Here is a 16,073-nt window from a genome sequence, read left to right on the forward strand (position 1 = left end):
TGTGCCCTCTACTGCAAACCTGCTCTCCTGAACAGCCTCCCTTCTGGGATGTTAATCCCAGAGATGCTGTTAATCCAGCAGTTTTTAGATTTTTGGCTTCATGTGGGAAAAGAAACATAATTCTATGATCTATCTATCTATCTAATTTTGATATATATTTGCTGTTATCATTAGATGTAGATAGTTCACACATAGTCAAGAGGCTGACATCCAAGGATCATGGTTCAAGACTCTTATTTCCAATTAACCACCAACAACCTGGAAGAGGAACTGTGGCTCAAGTGGTAGAAAAAGGGACAGTACCTAGGCCATGAGTTCAAGCTGCAGTACTAACACACACACACACACACACACACACACACGAATAAAATGCATAGATTTCATGCAGGTTGATAAGGAGTTTACTCTCTGTGTGGTTTTGGAAGTATGATGACATCATGTACATTGGGCCATCTGTATCTCTGGGCAGCTGCTCAGCCTCACGGGATTATCATCGACAAGACTTCTGCTCCCTAAAACCTATAGGTTTAGATCCTTGGAGATTTCCCACAGCCTGAGCAGGAAGAAGCTGCAAAGGGTGCAGGTGAGCCAGGCCTGGCCCGGGAGCCCCGCCCCCAGCCATTATCACCTCATCAACTTACAGATTGCTCTCAAATAGGCTTCTGGGGTTTCTAGGCAACTGGTTAAGCAAAGGTGATTGCTGTTTTCAACATTTTTTTTATTTTCCTACTTTTAAAAATTGTCTTTAATTGTGTAAAATTGCATTTAGGATCCTCTTGGTATCATTCTCCTGGGCAATGCCCTGTGATTCCCCAGCATGAGGCAGTGCCTTACCTTGAGGTCAAAGTTTTCCAGGGTAAGTTGTAGCCTGTCACCTGATTGCCTGGTCAAATTCCATTTCAGGAGGGTCCTGACACTGAGCTGCTATTTGGGGGACGATACTGCTTTTCTTCCTTCCCAGTCTCTCACTTTTGCTTCACAAAACACTCTCCATTATGAATTCTTTCTATTACTTCACAGTCAGATGCAGAGCCAAGGTTCAGAGAGAAACTGGTTCCTCGAAACTAGTGCTATCATCCAAATACACTTGGCCTCTAAAAATCATGGGGTTCAAAAAACTAGATAGTTGACTGCTGATTTTTCTGGAATGAGCTTCCCTTTAAAGCTTTTGGCACATGAGCAGAGTAAAATATGTGTGTGGACAAATATACAAAAGGTGATGTTCGTATATTTACTTTTTAAAATTGAATATGACTTAAACTGGTTACATAGACACTTGTTATAATGTCCTGGGGGACATACGGAGTAGGAAAGACTGTGTGTGTGTGTTTCTGTAACTGCATCCAGTCTGGAAGCACAAACTTCTACCTTCAGTGGAGCCACAGGCCCGGGGGGATGGTCTGTTGTTAACATGCTAAGTGGAAGAGGCAGTTTAATTTTCAATAATGAGTCTTACCTGTATAGAAGAGTACATGTAGATAACACATCTGAAATCATAGCTGCTTTGTGAGATTATAGTGAGGGTTTTCTTTATTGTTTTGCACTTTTCACCCCACAGCATGAGTTATTTTTATCAATAGTTTTAAAAAAATGTAATAAGCCTTGTAAGAAGAAATAAGGTAGGGGAAGGAACTGTGCCTCTTTGATCTTGCAGCTTTGGTGAATGAATTCAGCAGCCTCACCTAGCCCAGAACCTCAGTCAACATCATTAGCATGAGTCTGGCGTGGTAGTCCATGGCAGCGGCCGTGTCTTGAAGACCAGAGAGAGGACTCTAGCATATGTCCGTGGAGAAGCTTCTAACCTAGGGGATCCAGTAGGCTTGTCAGGGAAGATCGAGCCCACTCCTTGATAATTTCAATAGAACTTTTAGACCTAGGAAGCATCTTAAAGAATTATCTGTTCTCTTTTTCCATTTCTACAGGGTAGCCAAGGCAATAGTTTGTCAGTTACAATATCTACCCTTCAGCAAAGCATTTATTAGGTGGCGGGAATGGTACTAGGCATTTCATATAGTTTATGTTTTAATCACACCATCGAAGTTGGTTCATAATAAGGTATTCTGATATTGATTTCATAGATGAGGAAGTCAAGGCATTAAGTAACTTTCATCAAATCACCCCACAAATAATAGCGTCCATTTTGAAAACCTCTCCCTGTCTCAAACTGAGTGCTTAGGATGCATTGTTCTGGGCTCTTTCCTGCAGGCAGTACCTGCCCTCCGCCTTTAAAACTCAGCTCTGTTTATAGCTGTGTGGCTGAACAAATCCAGTCCACAGCTTTCCTGCTGGGCTGGTGAGGAGCTTCAGGGCAATGTAGCTGCAAGTCTTGGGCCTGAGATCGAGCTTGCTTTACTCACCACTTTCCTTCTCACACTCAGAAGCTGGGGGATGCCCAGCTAAAATGAAGGAAACAGGTCCCCTGCAAGACCAGGGGTCTTGGGAGGGAAGCCACAATTGGGTCTTTCCCCACAGGCCTCTGCTGGTGGTGGCTGGGCAACCTCTGTCTGACCTCTGTCCTTAGACTATGGGGAGGCTGGGAGCAGCCTGAGCTTTTGGGACACAGGAATTGAGGGCTTTCTGAAGTGAAGGAGGAGGAAAGACAGAGCAGACAGGCATCTTGTCTTCTTCAGAGGCAAGTAAAGCCTCTTACGTCATGAAAGGAATCAACTTTGAGTAAGTTCCCCACATTGAGGCATCTAATCAATCAAATATTCTTTTCCAGGATGGTGGGGTGTGTGTGTGTATGTGTGTGTGCATGTGTTATTAGTGATTGGACACTTCTTCAGGGATTATGGTAAAATAAAGCATGAGTAAAATGCAAAGGACAGTTAATATAATGAAATCTTTCTTTGATGATTTGTAAGACCCTGCTCAGAATCCCATCGTGCCTCATGCTGCTCATTATACTTCTCATTAGCTTTGATAAAACACAAAGATGAATCAAAATGCAATATTTAAAATGATAGGCTTCCTTCTTGTCCTGCCTATTTAGATGACCTTTGGAAGGTGACTTGATCTTCCAAGCCTCAGAGCACTTTCTAGAAGAGGGGTGGCAATGTGACTGTAGGGTTGTCATAGAGGAGAGCTATGTTCATAAAGAGTGTTGGTGTCAAGGCTATCATTACTTATTAAATAAAATCTATAGTTTCTTCTAATGTGCTCTGAAGTAATTTATTCTAATGTGTTTTAAGGGAAAATGTGGCTTTCTTCTTGAGTCAAGAGCCAGGAAGAGTGCTTAAGCACTGTTTAGCCTGCAAAGCCCTATAGCAGGGCTCATGAAAAAAAGTCAGTCGTTGAGGAAGACAAAAACAAAATCTGGGACCAGGAGTGTGGCTGAATGATAGTGCTTGCCTAGCATGCACAAAGCTCTGGGTACCATATATCCAGAAAGAGCTGAAAGTAGTGCTGTGGCACAAGTGATAGAGTGCCAGCCTTGAAAAAGCTCAAGACAGTGCTCAGGCCCTGAACTCAAGCCCCAGAACTGGCAAAAACAAACCAATTTTCTACCATCATTATCTCAGTATCCGTCCTCAGAGATAAATCTTTCATAGGGCAGTGTCTGTGGAGATAGATCGTTATTACTCAGGCTTTTCCTTTTACTTGATGACCTGTCTTGGGATCTTTCCATTCGGTTGTGCATATGATTGCATCTGTATAGCTCTCCATAACATTGATTTACTTTGTATAACCACTGTCCTTGAGTAAACATTAGGCTGTTTCCAGTTTGCTAAGGACTGCAGGGTGGTATTCACGTATTAGCTCTAGAGTAGTTATTTTACCCAATCATACTTCCTAAAACTAGGACTACTTCATTTTAGGGTTTGTTGTGTGCATGTACACACATGCACACACACACACACACACACACACACACACACATTTTTTAGTATGGGAGTTTGAACTTAGAGCCTTGAGGCTCAAGGCTAGCACTCTGAATCACACCTCAACTTCTGGCTTTTTGCTGGGGAATTGGACTTTTCTGCATGGGCAGGCTTGGAACTCTGACCCCAAAATCTGACTCTTGAGTAACTAGAATTACCTGGCATGAATGAGACCTGGTTAGAAGACAAGGCTGTTTGATAGATTATTTCGAGTACTAGATAAAGCTCATGTTCTCCATTGTGTCATCCTGGGCTGGAATCAGTGGGACAATGGTGAGATACACCTAGCACCTCATTCTTCTATTCAGGGCAGTTATTTAGTTAAGTTGGGCACACCCAGAATTATCTACAATAGTTGCTCAAAGATTTTCCCCAAGAACAATGTAGGATGATGCTCATTTAGAGAAGGACTAGGAGAGCTTTCTTTTGAGGTATGGATATTTTCTATATCAAGAACAGAAAGATTTTCTCAGGATTTTTCATTGAGGGATCATGGAGCTTGAACTCTGGCCCGGGTGCTGTCCATAAGCTCTTCAGCTCAAGGCTACTGCCCTATCCTTGAGCCATAGCCCCACTTCCCATTTTCTAGTGGTTAACTGGAGATAAGAATCTCAAGTTCTTTAGTCCCCGGTCTGGCTTTGAACCTCTATCCTCAGATCTGAGCCTCCTGAGTAACTAGGATTACAGGCGTGAGTTAATTATTAATTTTTAGACAATGAAACTGCTCTCTCTCCTCCCTCCTCAGTCTAAGATATAACCGTGTAAATGTCAGTCTTCTAATAAGTATTTTTAAATTTTGAATTGATACATAATGAATGATATATTTATGGGACTCAATGTGACATTTCAATATATCTGTGTAGAGTATAATGAGCAGATCAGTCTAACTAGAAAACCTATTACCTCAAACATTTTTCATTTCTGTTCTTTCTATTGGCTATTTTGCAATATTCAATTAACTGCTGACAGCCATAGTTATTTACTGTGTTATAGAATATTGGAGGTTATTCCTCACCTAACTTTACCCTTCTACTAATTAACCATCCTTTCTCCATCTGTCTCTCCCTTTTATTTTTTTCTAGGTTGTAGTAAATAGTTCCATTCTCCATTCTTTGAGGTCAGCTTTTTAGTGTCTACATACAAGTGAGAACATGTAGTATTTGATGAGGTATTGTTTCTTAGGTGTTTTGAGTTTTTCCTCCCTCCCTCCCTCCCTCTCTCTTTTCCTTTCTTCTTCCTTCCCTTCCTTCCTTCTTTGTTTCCTTCCTTCTTACCTTCCTTTTGATGATCCTGGGTATTGAACTCAAGACCTGGTACTTGCTAGGCAAGGACCATATCAGCCACCCTGTGTATATGTAAATGTTTAAGAACAAGAGTGACTCAAGAGCTACGCTGCTTCTGATTACTGGAAGAATTTGAATGTGATATCTTTGACCCCTTCATTGATTATGGCATAAACAAGTCCTCATTATTTGAACATCTTTGGGGCAGAGGAATTTTAAGATGTATTGGTTTAGAAAATATTTTGTTAGAAAATCAGTCCAGTGAGTAGTTTGAGTGAATATAATATCCACCAGAAGTCAAAAATGGCTAATTTTTCATAATGTAGATATATATTTATATATAAATCTCTCTTTTCCCATCCTTTTACAATTGATATTCACAATACGTGCAATAAATAGAGCAGATAAATAGCTTCATGCAGTTCATACCCCACAAACTTTTCTATCCAAGCTGGCTTTGAACCATGCTCCTCGTATCTCAACCATCTGAGTAGCTAGGATTACAGGTGAGAGTCACCAGTATCTGTGTGGATGAGAGCTGTCAAATCTTGAATTCAGGTTGGGTCAGATTTGGGTGGTAGCTAAGTTACAGAAATCCTTTCACTGTGGAGTATTTTTGAGATGGGTGTGGCTGTCTGGTCTGTGCAGCATCATGCTACACTACTCATTGGGTTGGATGTTGTGGCTTGTGGGTTTCCCCAGCCTTAGTGTTGGTTGACCAGGGCTGGCTCCACATTTGGTGCTGCTGTGAAAAGCTGCCATGTTCCAGGAAAGGGGAGATCTAGGAGGGGCTTTAAGTCTGAGAGAATTTTCTGAATAAACAATGTGAAGAGTGATCATGTCTACTGTAAACATGATTTGGTAATTCTGTCCTTGAAAATCAATATGTGCTTTAAGAAATACTTCCTCATCTCCTAGCGATTCTAGTGCATCCATGGCATCGTGGCATAGTCTGTCACCACAGATGCCTAATAAAAATCCTATAAGATCTGTTATCAAGTGGGGGGGGGGCCTGGATTTCTGGCTCTGGATGAAATTATATCCCATCAACTGGAATTGAGTCAACCTGTAGTATACTGAAATCCCATTGAGAGCTGGATTACAACATCAATGGCAGCTTAGAAGCTTGGGGTGACCTGAGAACATGTGTGCAAATGTTTGCTCCAGGATCTCAGAGAAAACATGAGCCTCCCTTTCCTCACCACTCATCACGTCTCTTCTTAGGAAGAACCTTGGCAAAGGAATCTGATGCAATTGTAAGGAAAGTTCAGAAGCAAGATAGTAGTTAAGTTCCTAAATGTATGCGTGATGCATGAAAGTCTACATTCAGACACAGAGTTAAGATGGAATGCTCCTTAGCAGGGCCCTGTTGGCTAGCACCTGTAGTCCAACATACTGGAGAAGCTGCCATCTGTGGGCAGGAAAGTTCATGACACTGTTATCCCCAATTAGCCACCAAAAAGCCAGAAGTGGAGGTGTGACTCAAGTGGTAGAGCAAAAACGCTAAAAGACAATGTCCAGGCTCTGAATTCAAGCTCTAGGCCTAGCGTGCGCGCGCGCGCGCATGCACACACACACACACACACACACACACACACACACAGAGAAGGAAAGCCCCGCAGTATCACCTTCCTACTCCATTCTTTTCTGCCAATAAATGTGACTACTCATAGATGCCCCATCACCATTGGTAGTCTCCCTGTGTGTCACTCCAGATGTCCCTGCAATTGTACATCTATACACAGATGTTTGTCACATAGGCAAATTAGAACCTAATATAAGTGTGACTTGTACTCTTCAAGTTATCACTCCACTGGCTTATTTTTTTCAGTGTCCTAGAATAAATTTGCCATGACACTACAAGCCTTCTGATAAGGCAGAGCATCATTCAGAATGCACTCATTTCATTCATTTTTGTCAGTCCTGGGTCTTGAACTCTGGGCCTCGGCACCACTTGCAGTTAATTCTGTGATGAATTAGAGATGAGTCTCGCAGACTTTCCCGCCTAGACTGGGTTCAAACTGCAATCCTCAGATCTCAGCCTCCTGAGTTGCTAGATGACAGTTATGAGCTGCTGGCACCTGGGTGAGAATGTATTTAATCAGCCCTCAACTGAAAAAAATGGAAATACTTTATGATTACATGTTATGTTTCAGTAACCTTCCTTCTTCATATCTTCTTAGGCTTACTTGTACGTTTACTCAGGTAGGTAGGATAGATAATACAGTTTTCATGATTTGGGGTTTATCCCCAAGATCTTATTCCTAGTAATTTTAACCATTCTGAATTTCAGCATCTTGTACATGTCTTTGTGCTTACCCAGAAAAGTATTTGGGGCACCAGTCATATTAGTGGGTCAAATGCACATCTCTTAGAAAATGAAGAGGGCATAGAAAGTAGATGATTACATTACATATAGTTTTCAACTTCTACATGATATTTTTCTGCTAATTTAAAAATTATCTCTAAGTAATTGTATGAAAGTTGTGTGTGTGTGTGTGTGTGTGTGTGTGTGTGTGTGTGTCTATGTGTTCCAGTACTGGAGCTTGAACTCAGTCTCACACTTTTATTTGGCTTTTTCTCCAAGACTAGAATTCTATCACTTGAGCCCTACTTATACTTCTGGTTTTTCCTGTTTGGTGATGAGTCTTTCAGACTTACCTGTCTGAGCTATACTTGAACCATAATTCTCACATCTCAGCTCCTCCATGGGTAGTATTATAGACATTATCCACCAGTACCCAGAGTGTACAAAGGGATTTCAATTCAACATGTCAATTTGAGTCCATTGTGTTTTGACCAATGTCACCCCTTCCCCAATGCCCCTTCTATTCTAATCCCACCCATCCCTTAGTATTACTTGGTTGTTTTCACATATATAGATTGAGTATTATGACTGCATGTGTCCACCATTCTGTTTAATTTTGTTTTGGCCAAATAGCTGTAAGCACAATACTATTATTATTACATTTCCTCTCATATACTAAAAAGCTTGATACGCAAGAGTTTGTCTCTTAGTTGCTTAAATTGTTGTAACACTTTTGGAGGGCTTGAGCAATAATTAGGAAGATTTTAAGTACTTTCCTCTTTTTACCCTGTAACTGCTAAATGGAAGTAGTTTTGAGATCTGAAACTAGCTGCTTGTAGTAATCTCTTTTAGGAATGTCCTTTCACAGAACTTTTGTAAAACTCAACTCTGTTCATAGTATCATAAAGTTTTCATAATCCTTGAGTTTAAAGCCGAAAGACCTTTATATAAAATAAGAGCACTGGAGAAGATAACCCAAACCTTTCATAGTGTCCTTTGGTTTTAGGGGAAAAGAGCAGGATGCAGGAGGAATGATTAGGTTGGGCCATTCCATGACTGCGCTGAATAGCCTCAGGACAGAAGCAGTTACTGCTTTCTATCCTAAAGCTGAGTGAAATTCTCATTTCTTTCCCTGATCTTGGTCTTTTTATGGTTGCAAATTGTCAACTTTAGGACATTATTTGGAAAGATGTGGTGGCATATGATGTGGTGGGACGACAACGTAGTCCCATCGCTTGGGAGGCCAAGCCAGGAGAATTCCCAGTTTGATACTGCTTCATCCTAGCAGCATAATAGTAAACAAGCAAAACAAGGAAAACCCTGGAACTTGGCTTGTTTCAGTATTCCTTCCCACCCCAATGAAGTCAATCAGTTGAGAGAAGAGACAGTTACCTTTTTGACTATGAAAGAAAGACTATCTAAGCCTGGTGGCTCTCACTTGCAGTCCAGGCTGTTGCCCAGGCGGAGAGGCTGAGATCCCCTTATCCAGGCTTGAAGCCAGTCCAGGCACAAAATTCTAGGAAACTTATCTCCAGCTAATGGCCCAAAAGTCCAAAGTGGGCAGACCGTAGGACTCAAGTGGTAGAGTATGTAAATCCCTTGAGTTCAGGCCCCACTACTGGCAGACACAAAATGAAGGAGAGGGTGGGGCTCAGACTCCACCACTCAGATCTTTGGAGAACCTGGTAGTGCCAGATTGTTGAAGTGATGTGTCAAGAGATGACTCTTGAGTGCGAGCACACCAGGGCTCTCAAAGGTACTTTCCAGGGGCTTGGCAGGAAAGGAAGAAGGCACAGTTCTGATAGGATTGTAGAAATGTAGAATCTAGTGGGTTACTTTTCACATATCACTGTGCATTGTAGAAAACTGGGTCATTACAGGAAAGTAGAAAAAGCCACAGAGATAATCTACCAGCCTCTCACCTTACTCTAAAACACTACTGGATTTTTACTTTTTCTCTTAACATTTTTTTTTTTTAAACAGAGACCAAATGGGTGATTGCAGGCTAAGATTTTTTTTTTCATGTAGAGGATTTGGCTCCAGCATCTGTCCCCAAATTAATTGCCAGGGTTATTTGGCTGATCTAATTGGCTAGACCAATATCTTTTGCAGTGCTCCCTGGGTATGTCTCCATATGGAGTTATTTAATTAGACAGAAATAAAACTCCTCATTCATTCGTTTGATGAAGATTTATTCGTTGTCTGCGAGAGCCTCTGAGGGGCAGGCTAGGACCTGCGGCAGCCACACTGATCCACCACCATGTCTGAAGTGTTGTGGGCACGGGTCCTGCGCGCAGCCCCGAGGGGCACAGGTACTGACGTCATGGACAGGCCTCCAGTGCTCCTCTGTAGGGGTTTCTCATCGAAGACAGATTTCTGAAATGGCTGTCAGAGATTGTTTTTGTTTTTCATCTTCTCCTGAAGAATGTGTTTTAAATAAGTCTCGTCACTTATCTTACACCATTTCCCTATGGCTGAATCTGGGCAGAAGAATGGGAGTCAAAGGCCGAAATGTATGTGGAGGGAGGGAGGGTGGGGGGAGAGAGAGATACATAGACAGACAGATAGACAGATAGACAGACAGACAGACAGAGATAATACTAGGGCTTGAACTTATGGCTTCAGCCTCTGGTTTGGCTTTTTTATTCAAGGCTGGTTCTCTACCACTTGAGACATTCCTCCACTTTTGACTTTTTGCTGGTTAACTGGTGATGAGAATTTCATATGTCCCTCAGCCTGGGTTGGCTTTAATTGAGATCCTCAGATCTCTGTCTCTTGAGTAGCTAAGGATTAGAGAGGCATGAGCCACAGGAACCAGCAAAGGTTAAGACTTTTTAAAGGCACTTAATACCCCTTATCCAACTGCTTTTTAGAAGGATCCTACTCGTTTATGTCTTAACAATGGTGGTATATGAAGTTGCCTCTCTCACTGGAAATAGGGCCAGTTTGTTGATGTGTTAATTGAATGAGACAGTGCATTGGGGAAAGTTGAAGTTATTAATTATTAAATATGTGAGAAGATTCCTCAGAAGAATGGAACTGGAGATGCTAGCAAGTGGTTTTGTAAATGGTAGGTAGAAAGCCATGATGGTTGAGGCAGGAGAGATGGCACATGAGCCTAGAAGGGGTGTGTGTGTGTGTGTGTGTGTGTGTGCGTGCGCGCGCGCACACACACGCGCAAGGCAGAGAGAGAGAGAGAGAGAGAGAGAGAGACAGAGAGACAGAGAGGGAGAGGGAGGGACAGACAGACAGACAGACACAGACTGAGAGAGACAGAGATAGAAAAAGAAGAGAGCTGGAGGAGACCAGTTTATGTTTGTGGCTCCACTGACTTCACAAGTTAGTGGGGAGGTAAGGTCTTGACAGGAAGTGCTAAGGAACAGGGGAGGGTCTCACAGGATGGTGAGATTGAGGACAGTTTGGAAGAGCTATGCAGAAAAATGAGACACCGTCTAAAAGGTACAGATGCCCAGATAATGTCACATGGGGTTGATAATTGTAAGTGAAAAATGTGATCTGTGTCGTGGGGACTCTGTTTATAGGGGAGAGTGAAATGGAGAATTGGCAATTATTTGATTAATTTGATGAATGTTCCAAATTAGGAACGCCAGGTCAGGGTATGTTTCCGACCTAAATTATACAGTGCAGTTGTCTACAATGATCAAATTAACCAGCTGATTGCCAAATCTCTATTTCTCTGTGTCCCCTGTGGACACCGCTTACAGAACTAATAACTGCACTGGACTCTGCCCCAATCTATTTTGGGATAATTGATGTCTTTGTACTCATATTCCTGCAGCTTGGTATTAAACACTAAAGCTTTGTGTAGAAGATGTCAGTAGACAATTTATTACCTCAGAATGTAGTCTTTCTCTTGTAAGACTTATCAATTGGAACACTGGGGGGAAGTTTCCAAACTCTCTAAGGAAAATTATATTTTATTGCTATGGAAAAATATTTGATGCTGTGCATTTTTTCTTTCATGAAGCAAATTTGTTTCAGGTTCTGAATACTTATGATTTTTGTTTCTGTCTATATGAATTACTTTAAAGTAATTTCAGTTTTACATTTAAATGGTTTCAATTCTTAAAAAAATACATTAATGCTCACTGGAAGTTGGCTCTTTTCAGGAAATGAGAAGTATCAGTGATTTTGACTTCATAAAGAATAAAGAAAATTATGATAAAGAAACATTTCATTCCTTAGAGTTTAAATATTTCCTTCCTAAATAGATGGTTCATGTAATGTAGACTGGGAGGTAATTGGATGGAGCTTTAGAAGTAACAGGCTCTGAAATCCTTCTTATGAAATAGTAATGTAATCTGAATATTCTAGAAACAAGATTTCAAATCTTGAGTTGCTTTCATACCTTCTTTTCTTATTGTAATTAATAGAAGGGTTACAGTTATATTCACCAGATAGAAGGTGCATTACTTCACACACATTGATACAATCCCTTCTCATGTTTTTGTCCCCATTTCCCTCCCCTACCCCTCTCCTCATCTTGTTTTCCCCCTTCCCTTTCCTATTTCAAATAAATAAATAATCATATATACAATATATCCCATAACAAGGTAAGATACTGTAACAATATGAGAATAACCAAGGCACAACAAAAGAGGTGAGAAATAACATAGTACATATGTTCTTTGTGCCAGAACTAGGCCTTGAAATCAGAGCCTGGGCACTGTCTCTTGCCTTTTATACTCAAGGCTGGTGCTCTACCACTTGAATCACCTCTGGGTTTTTGGTGGTTAATTGGAGATGAGTCTCAGAAACTTTCCTGCTATAGCTAGCTTCAAATCTGGGTCCTGAGATCTCAGCTACCTGAAGAATTAGGATTATAGTCATGTGCCACAAACACCAGCTCCTTCATCTGCTCTCAATGCTTTAACATGCAGTCAGTTTCTAGGTTAAAGAGAAAGGAACACATTGTTTTGTGCCAACTTCAGCTCTTCCTTCAGAAGCTCAGCAGCCCTACAGTATCCCTGAAGCCAGTCTCGGTGGGTCACACCTGTAATCCTAGCTATTCAGGAAGATGAGATCTGCGGATCCAGATTTGAAGCCACCTCCAGTGGGCAAATGTATGATATTCTTATCTCCAATTTAAGGAACAAAGGACCACTTGGAGGTATAGCTCAAGTGAGTGGAAAAAGCGAAGCAAGAACTTGAGATCCTGAATTCAAGCCCCTTTACTGGCATGCATACACATGCACACACACTCATATATAGACACGCTCTCGCTCTCTCTCTCTCTCTCTCTCTCTCTCTCTCTCTCTCTCTCTCTCTCTCTCTTTCACACACACACACACACACACACACACTTCCAAAGCAAAGGGCTGTGGTGGTAGAAGACAGTGGTGTCAAGGTGTCTGGTACAGGGTTTCCTCTTCTTGGATCACTTACCCTTGTTGAGTGTGCTTGCAGGCCAAAATCTAACAAGATCACTATTCTAAGTTTAATATTGCTCAGATATGAGCACAGATGGAAATATGGCCATTTATGCTAGCAAGAGCTTTTGGCATTAGAGATTTGTCATGGGCTCTTACAAATTATATATTAGACAAGTGAATAGAAATTTTAAACATCCCCTTGCATCTGGGTTTTATTATGCTTCTCCTGGTCCCAGCTGGGAATTGGCAATCAGGACAGATTGGACTTGGTCCTGTTGCTTTTGAAGTACCCCGTCCTGATGCACAGGACACACGCATGGCCCAGGATGCTGTGGGGAAGGGGCGCTGCCCTGGTTTCCACCTCCCATCCAGAAAGAAGCCGCCTCCAGGATCCAGGAGCCCAGAACACAAATTTTGGTTTAGTTTAGCTTTCTTCTTTACTATTTTATTTTTTAAATTATTTTTGTGTTTCAGTACTGGTATTTGTGTCAGGGCCTGGGCACTATCCCTTAGCTTCTGTGCTCAAGGTTGGTGTCTACTGCTTGAGACACAGCTCCACTTCTGGCATTTTGGTTAATTGGAGATGAATCACAGATTTTTCTGTCCAGGTTAACGTGGGATCTTGATTCTCAGGTCTCAGTCTCCTGGGTAGCTAGCATTAATCACAGGTGCAAGCCACCAGCACTGGGCAGCTTTTGTTATTTTAGAAGTCTGCATTTTTAAACAGGAAATTCGTGACTTTTAAATATTAATATTTGATCCCTCTGTATATTGCTTCTATAATCACAATCCAGTAAGTTAATTTAAAAAGACTCCTCTTTGGTAAGCTTGCAATAGCCAGTTCTGTTGTCTGCAACAGAGACTCCTGTAAGCTACCTGCAGCTGTAGCACTGTCTTAAAAAATATAATTATTATCTTTAAATAATGGTAGAAAGGGGTTTCAATCAACATGTCTGTTTATGAGTACAACACATCTTTTTTTTAAAAATCAGTTATGGGACTTGATCTCAGATCTCAGCCTCTTGAGTAGCTTGAATTACAGGCGTGAACCACAGTGCCTGGCCAGTACAATGCATCTTGATTAATGTTCTCCCATAGGTCTCCCCCTCTCTCCCAGCCCCACCTACCCCTTCAAGTTCCCTGGTTCCTTTTCCTCATATGCACATTGAATATGACTGCGTTTGCCACCATTCCTCTCTTCATTCACCTGCCCCTCCTCCCCCTGCAGTCCTGTCCCTCCCAACACATTTCAGGTTCCTGATATCCATTGCACTAAACCATGAGTTAGCTGCTCTAATGAGTTACACATTGGAATCCTGCCCTGTATATGCTATACGTTAGTCAATGTGTAGATCTGTATATGGCCACACAGATCTACGTAAAAATTATTCATATTTGGTCCACACATATTGACCTTTGGAGCTGGGACCAAATTCAGTTGGGCAGGATCTCTGAATTTCCTTTGCTCAAGGCTAGCACTTTACCACTTAGAGCACAGCACTACTTCTGGCTTTTTCTATGTATGTGGTACTGAGGAATTGAACCCAGAGCTTCATGCATGCTAGGTGAGCACTCTTATCGCTAAGCCACATTCCCAGCCACTAACTTATTTCATAACATTTCCTTCCTTCCTTCCTTTTCCTTCCCTTCCCTCCCTCCTTCCTTCCTTCTTTTCTTCCTTCATTCCTCTCCCCCCTCTCTCTTTCTCTCTCTCTCTTTGTTTTTCTGCCAGTCCTGGGACGTGAACTCAGGGCCTGAGCACTGTCTTTGGACTTTCTCAAGGCTAGAGCTCTACCACTTGAGCCTCAGCTTTTTTTTTTTTCTCTATGTATGTAGTACCAAGGAATTGAACCCAGGTCTTAGTGCATACTAGACAAGCACTCTACCACTAGGCCAAACTCCCAGCCCATAAAAACTTATTGAACAGAGTCCCAGGGTCACAACAGATTAGAGAGTGACTCTACAAATGGGACTACCTAAAAATAGAAAGTTACTGCACAGACAAAGCCATAGCTAAAGTAGACAGTTAACCAACTGGGAAAAGGTATTTACCAATAATACTTAAGACAAATCCAGGATCTACAGGGAACTCAAGAAACTAATCCCTCCCAAACCCAACAAACCAATCACTAAGTGGGCAAGGGAACTAAAGAGAGATTTATCAGAAGAAGAGGTTAAAATGGCAGAAAAGCATATGAGAAAATGCTCATCATCCATGGTCATAAAGGAAATGCAAATAAAAACAATCCTGAGTTATCACCTTACCCCTATCAGAATGGCCAATATTCCGAACTCAGACAATGGCAAATGCTGGTAGGGATGTGGAGAAAAAGGAACCCTACTGCACTGCTGGTGGGAATGTAAACTAGTACAGCCACTTTGGAAAGCAGTTTGGAGGTTTCTCAAAAAACTTCCCTACAATCCCGCCATACCACTTCTGGGCATCTATCCTGAGCATCATAACCCAGGATATGACAAAGACACCTGCTCAGCCATGCTCATCTCTGCACTGTTCACAATAGCCAAGTGACAGAAACAACCCAATTACCCTACTACAGATGAATGGATAAAACAAATGTGGTACATAGATACAATGGAATTCTACATAGCCAACAGACAAGATAAAATAATGGCATTTGCTGGGAAGTGGATATAACCAGAGCAAATCATGTTGAGCAAGATAAGTCAAAACCAAAGGAACAAAAGGCACATGGTCTCCTTGGTATGTGGATATTAGATCCAAGAATGATGACTCAACATTCACGTACCCAAGGATATTGACACAGTCTTGGGAGATACAAATATAAATATAACTATTCTATTGTGTAGCAGTTCCAGGGTTTCAGGTCTGATATTGAGGTCTTTGATCCATTCTGAGTTAATGTTTGTGCATGGCGACAGGCTGGGATCAAGTTTTAGTTTTCTGCATGTGGCTGCCCAGTTTTCCCAGCACCAATAATTGAAGAGACTGTGTGTCCTTGGGCATTTTTGCCACAGCACCACTTTCAGCTTTTTCTGTGTATGTGGTACTGAGGAATGGAACCCAGGTCTTCATACAAGCTTGGTGAACATTCCACAACCAGGCTATACTCTTAGCCCTCTTTATTTTTTTTAAGGTTGTTTGACCTTCTTTTTCTTTTTATTGTTATTACAAAGGTGATATTATAGTATTTCCTTTCTAATAAAATATATTGGGATATCCTGGTTT

General features: G+C 41.6%; 1 long non-coding RNA gene across 2 annotated transcripts in view; it reads left to right on the forward strand.

Moving 5' to 3' along the window:
• Nucleotides 1-744: 744 nt before the first annotated feature.
• Nucleotides 745-16,073, forward strand: part of LOC150068991 (uncharacterized) — a 75,646-nt gene continuing 60,317 nt past the window's right edge. For both annotated transcript variants that reach the window (XR_016535212.1, XR_016535213.1), the window contains exon 1: nucleotides 745-856. This is a non-coding gene — a long non-coding RNA (uncharacterized LOC150068991). The remainder of the gene's footprint in view (nucleotides 857-16,073) is intronic.

This window comes from Megascapheus bottae, chromosome 1 (genome assembly GCF_031878675.1).
Source record: "Megascapheus bottae isolate mThoBot1 chromosome 1, mThoBot2.hap1, whole genome shotgun sequence".
Taxonomy (NCBI): Eukaryota; Metazoa; Chordata; class Mammalia; order Rodentia; family Geomyidae; genus Megascapheus; species Megascapheus bottae.